The 6,316-nt window shown below is 43.1% G+C and overlaps 1 long non-coding RNA gene across 1 annotated transcript; it reads left to right on the forward strand.

Annotated features, from left to right (window-relative positions):
* Positions 1 to 4,153: 4,153 nt before the first annotated feature.
* On the forward strand, positions 4,154 to 4,753 carry LOC143805399 (uncharacterized). Its single transcript, XR_013221233.1, has 2 exons — positions 4,154 to 4,375; positions 4,609 to 4,753. It is a non-coding gene; the product is annotated as an uncharacterized LOC143805399 (long non-coding RNA).
* Positions 4,754 to 6,316: the final 1,563 nt, after the last annotated feature.

Below are 6,316 nucleotides of genomic sequence, written 5' to 3' on the forward strand. Positions count from 1 at the left end.
TGTTGCGAAAAGATCATTTTTGAGGAAAGAAAAATAATTTTTTATTTTCATGGCTCTGCATTATAAACTTCTGTGAAGCACCTGGGGGTTTTAAGTGCTCACTATGCATCTAGATAAGTTCCTTGGGGGGTCTAGTTTCCAAAATGGGGTCAATTGTAGGGGAGCTCCAATGTTTAGGCACACAGGGGCTCTCCAAACGCGACATGGTGTCCGCTAACGATTGGAGCTAATTTTCCATTCAAAAAGTCAAATGGCGCGCCTTCCCTTCCGAGCCTTGCCTTGCACCCAAACAGTGGTTTACCCCCACATATGAGGTATCGGCGTACTCAGGAGAAATTGCCCAACAAATTTTAGGATCCATTTTATCCTGTTGCCCATGTGAAAATGAAAAAATTGAGGCTAAAATAAATTTTGTGTGAAAAAAAAGTACTTTTTCATTTTTACGGATCAATTTGTGAAGCACCTGAGGGTTTAAAGTGCTCACTATGCTTCTAGATAAGTTCCTTGGGGGGTCTAGTTTCCAAAATGGGGTCACATGTGGGGGAGCTCCAATGTTTAGGCACACAGGGGCTCTCCAAACCTGACATGGTGTCCGCTAGCGATGGAGATAATTTTTCATTCAAAAAGTCAAATGGCGCTCCTTCCCTTCCGAGCCTTACCATGTGCCCAAACAGTGGTTTACCCCCACATGTGAGGTATCGGCGTACTCAGGAGAAATCGTCCAACAAATTTTAGGATCCATTTTATCCTGCTGCCCATGTGAAAATGAAAAAATTGAGGCTAAAATAATTTTTTTGCGAAAAAAAAGTACTTTTTCATTTTTACGGATTAATTTGTGAAGCACCTGGGGCTTTAAAGTGCTCACTATGCTTCTAGATAAGTTCCTTGGGGGGTCTAGTTTCCAAAATGGTGTCACTTGTGGGGGTGCTCCAATGTTTAGGCACACGGGGGCTCTCCAAAGGCGACATGGTGTCCGCTAAAGATTGGAGCCAATTTTTCATTCAAAAAGTCAAATGGCGCTCCTTCCCTTCCGAGCCCTGCCGTGCGCCCAAACAGTGGTTTACCCCCACATATGAGGTATCAGCGTACTCAGGACAAATTGGACAACAAAGTTCTTGGTCCAGTTTCTCCTTTTACCCTTGGGAAAATAAAAAAATTGTTGCAAAAAGATCATTTTTGTGACTAAAAAGTTAAATGTTAATTTATTACTTCCATGTTGCTTCTGCTGCTGTGAAACACCTGAAGGGTTAATAAACTTCTTGAATGTGGTTTTGAGCACCTTGAGGGGTGCAGTTTTTAGAATGGTGTCACTTTTGGGTATTTTCAGCCATATAGAACCCTCAAACTGACTTCAAATGTGAGGTGGTCCCTAAAAAAAATGGTTTTGTAAATTTTGTTGTAAAAATGAAAAATCACTGGTCAAATTTTAACCCTTATAACTTCCTAGCAAAAAAAAAATTTGTTTCCAAAATTATGCTGATGTAAAGCAGACATGTGGGAAATGTTATTTATTAAGTATTTTGTGTCACATAACTCTCTGGTTTAACAGAATAAAAATTAAAAATGTGAAAATTGCAAAATTTTCAAAATTTTCGCCAAATTTCCGTTTTTTTCACAAATAAACTCAGAAATTATCGACCTAAATTTACCACTAACATGAAGCCCAATATGTCACGAAAAAACAATCTCAGAATCGCTAGGATCCGTTGAAGCGTTCCTGAGTTATTACCTCATAAAGGGACACTGGTCAGAATTGCAAAAAACGGCAAGGTCATTAAGGCCAAAATAGGCTGGGTCATGAAGGGGTTAATTAGCCCCTATGGTAATAATATTCCCCACCCTGGCCCCGTTTATCTCATTCCTGGCTCCAGGCATATGTTCTTGCATCCTGCCCTCATGAGTATCCATTCTACCCCATATGATCTCCCCATCCTGCCCCATCTGTCTCCATCGTATCCATCCTGCCCCATGATCCAATCCTGCCCCATGTCTTTCATTCTGCCCCGTGTCTCCAATCATGCCCTATATCTACATTCTGCCCATGCCTCCAGTCCTGCCCCCAGTGTGTCCAGCATATTACCCCCAGTGTGTCCAGCAATCTGCCCCAGTGTGTCCAGCATTGCCCCCAGTGTGTCCGGCAATCTGCCTCAGTGTGTCCGGCAATCTACCCCAGTGTGTCCGGCAATCTGCCCCAGTGTGTCCAGTATTGCCCCCAGTGTGTCCGGCAATCTGCCCCAGTGTGTCCAGCATATTACCCCCAGTGTGTCCAACAATCTGCCCCAGTGTGTCCAGCATTCTGCCACCAGTGTGTCCAGCATTCTGCCCCAAGTGTGTCCAGCATTCTGCCCCCAGTGTGTCCAGCATTCTGCCCCCAGTGTGTCCAGCATTCTGCCCCCAGTGTGTCCAGCATTCTGCCCCCAGTGTGTCCAGCATTCTGCCCCCAGTGTGTCCAGCATTCTGCCCCCAGTGTGTCCAGCATTCTTCCCCCAGTGTGTCCAGCATTCTGCCCCCAGTGTGTCCAGCATTCTGCCCCCAGTGTGTCCAGCATTCTGCCCCCAGTGTGTCCAGCATTCTGCCCCCAGTGTGTCCAGCATTCTGCCCCCAGTGTGTCCAGCATTTTGCCCCCAGTGTGTCTCCAGCATTCTGCCCCAGTGTGTCTCCAGCATTCTGCCCCCCCAGCGTCCCCCTCTGCTCCAGGGGCCCCCACTGCTCCAGGGCCCCCCCCCCCGGCCGCCCGGAGCCAGCAGGTGTCAGTGCCTGGGCCCACCGGAGGATCCTCCGGGTCTCCGGTGGGCCAGTCCGAGCCTGGACCCAGACCAACATGACAACTTCTTCCAGCCAGGACTCGTCTGCAGAGAATACAACAAAGACATTTGACTTCTCACATTTCCAGAATGGCACCATCTATTCTCAACCGGCACAAATGCCTCATCCTACGGATACCCAAATACTGAGCCACTGCTGCCGTATGTGTCCCTATTACTACACCTGCTGTTTGGCACAATAACAGCGCTCCTCTTAGTGCCCCACATAATACTGCAAACCCCTGAGCCCCTTAAATAGTAATAATGCCTCCTTTCTGCCCTCTATGAAAAAATATTAATGCTCTGTGCAAAGGCCTTAAAAAAAACAGTGTTCAAATTTTGCCCCTTTGACGGCCACAATACTCGTGCTTGCGTAACAATAATGCTTAACATTTGATAATATCCCCAGAGTCTCGCAATGTACAGCTCCTCTATATACAGTATGGTGGTCCCACAGCTTCTTTACATAGCATATGGTGGGTCCACAGCTCTTTTATACAGAGTACGATGTCCCTAAGGCACCTTTATACAGAATATGATGTCCTCATAGATTCCTTATACACAGTATAATGGTCCCAACAAAAGCTCTCTCACTGTATCATGGCCCCCACAGTAGGACCCACACTGTATAATGGCCTCCACGCTGTATAATGGTTCTCATGCTATATACTGGCCTTCACAGTACTCCCCACACTAGCCACCATTTCTGTTCCAAATGGGATGGGAATGATGGCTTAGGAGTGTAGTGATCTGGAATCAGTCTGCTGGGGTTGTTTTTTATGGGTCGGCTTTGGCATATTAGTTTCAGTGAAGGGAAGTCCTAATTCTTCAGTATAGAATAAATTATGGACAAATATATGCTTCCAACATTGTGGGAACAGTTTGAATAAGGTCCTTTTCTGTCCCAGCACGGCTATGCTCCAGTGCACCAAGCAAGGTCCATAAAGGCAAGGTTGGGGGGAGTTTGGTTTGGAAGAACCTGACTGTCCGCACAGAGTCTGAACCTCAACCAACACCTTTGGGATGAACTAGAATATAGATTGCTAGCCCCCCTGACCCATCCAGCATCAGTGTCTGACGTTACAAATAATCTTCTGAATGAAGGGGCAAAAAATCCCAAAGACTCCTCCAAAATCTTCGGGGACCAACCCCAGCCAAATTAATGCCTATGGATTTAGAGGGGGATGTTACACAATTCTATATCCCTATACTTATGTCCATACAGTGGATATGTATAAGAACAATATAAGTTAACAAATAGGATTATAACAAGCTTCTGCATATATGTTTTCATGGATCTGTGCGCGTGGAGGTGTTTATCATTTGTAACAATTTACTGTATCAGATTATTTATATTACATACTATTATAAACCCTCCATAGACTTTATTACACATTATTATCTTGGATCTCATTGGCTGCAGGGCTTGTTCTAGCACATTCTTTAATGTTGTGACATCACAGGATCGTCGCCATGGTCACCTCTGGCCTGGATATTATGACATCATGAGGAATATATAAGCAACCGCTCACCCAGAATTCCGTTGAGGGTTGTTCCGTAGGAGTTTAGTAGTGAGTATGTGCGTGTTATACCCCTGTCCTGTCCTGTCATTATTCCACATTTCCTAGCTGTAAAAGGTTCTGATTTCTTATGTCAAGCTTCCTCTACTTCCCAATTCTAATATCCTGTACATTTTTATTTAGAAAACTTTATATTTGTTAATCATCTAGTAATATGTACTATTGATACAATTGGTATTTAATGTTAGGCTACTTATAAGGAATTCTCTCTCTCTCTAATTCAGATATTTGCAGTTATTTATTTGTGAAAAATGACGCGCAAAAATTGGAACACAATCTATGTAAGTCCGAAATTAGAAAAGCCATAGAATTCAGAATAGTGATTGTAATGCTATCTCTATACATGGATATAAAAATTATTTTCTGTTGTCTGATGTCCGTTCTTCACGTACAGACAACTGCCTGGACCAATCAGGTCAACACGATTAGGACAATACCAAACCTGCATTTTTTTATTAAAGTGGCAAAAAAATTCTGAATTTCATAAAAGCCCCCAGGAAATAGCCTGAGTCGCCATTTTCAAATACCAGTAACATTTTTATTTTTTGGATAATGGAGGAGTGTGAGGGCTTGTTTTTTTTTGGGTAGTGAGCGGATGTTTTTATTGATAGTTACAAAGCTTTTATAGATTTTTAATGCATTTTTTTATTGTAGCAACAAAAAACAAGCAATTTTGGTATTTTAAGTTTTTTTTCTACTTTACAGTTTTTACAGATTGGATCAATATTATATTTTCATATTGGACTTTTCTGAACACGTCGATACCAAATATGTGCATATTTTTTTCATTTTTTTAACTGTTTAATTTTAACAGGGGGATTCAAATTTTTTATTTATTTTTTTTACATTTTTAAAAACTTTTTTTTTTTTTTAATTTACTTATTTTATTTATTAGTTCCCTTACAGGACTTGAAGCTGCGATCGTCTGATCGCTTGTACTATATACAGCAGTATTGTGGTATATAGGAACAATCACTGTCTTCTATGCCCAACTACTGGCTGGATGTCACATAAGGTCGTCACATGACCGGCGCAGGGGGTAGAGGCGGGGTGAAGGGGAGATGAGGGCATTTAGCCGACCCCTGCCTGTCATAGCAACCCATCGGCTCCCTGTCATCACATCACGCTTAAATGTTGCTGTCAGCAACTGACAGCGGCATTGAACAGGTTAACAGCGGCAATCGGTGGTCACGTTAATTACTGCTGTAAGGGTATGTGCACATGTTTTTTGAGGTGCAGAAACGCTGCAGATCCGCAATTGATTTATAGTACAATGTAAATCAATGAGAAAAAAAAAATGCTGTGCACACTTTGCGGAAAATCCGCTGCGGAAACGCTGCGGTTTAAAAGAAGTAGCATGTCACTTCCTTTTTGTGAATCTGCAGTGTTTTTGTACCCACTCCATTATAGAAAACCGCAGGGGTAAAAACCGCAGCAAAAACGCATAAAAAACGCTACGGAACCACACAAAAAAACGCAGGTGCGTTTACTGCCAGGAGAGACAGAATCCGCACCAGAAATTCCTAAGCCTAATCCGCAACGGTGCACATAGCCTTAGAGGAAGATGGCATCCATATAATACAACCAGCTGCCCGCTGTGGAGTGGGCTCTGAATCTAATACCCTTAGGCTATGTGCACACATAGGAAATGTGGTGCAGAATTTTCTGCACTAAATCTGCATCTCCTGGCAGAATCCGCAGGTGCGTTTTTAGTGCGTTTTTTGTGCAGATTTTACCACTGCAGATTTCTATTAATGGAGGGGTGCAGAAACGCTGCAGAAACGCACAAAAGTAGTGACATGCACTTCTTTGAAATCTGCAGCGTTTCGGCGCAGATTTTTCTGCACCATGTGCACAGCTTTTTTTTCACATTGATTTACATTCTACTGTAAATCACAGTGCAGTTCTGCAGCTTTTTTGCAGCAGAAAAAT

Source organism: Ranitomeya variabilis, chromosome 2 (assembly GCF_051348905.1).
Source record: "Ranitomeya variabilis isolate aRanVar5 chromosome 2, aRanVar5.hap1, whole genome shotgun sequence".
Lineage (NCBI taxonomy): Eukaryota > Metazoa > Chordata > Amphibia > Anura > Dendrobatidae > Ranitomeya > Ranitomeya variabilis.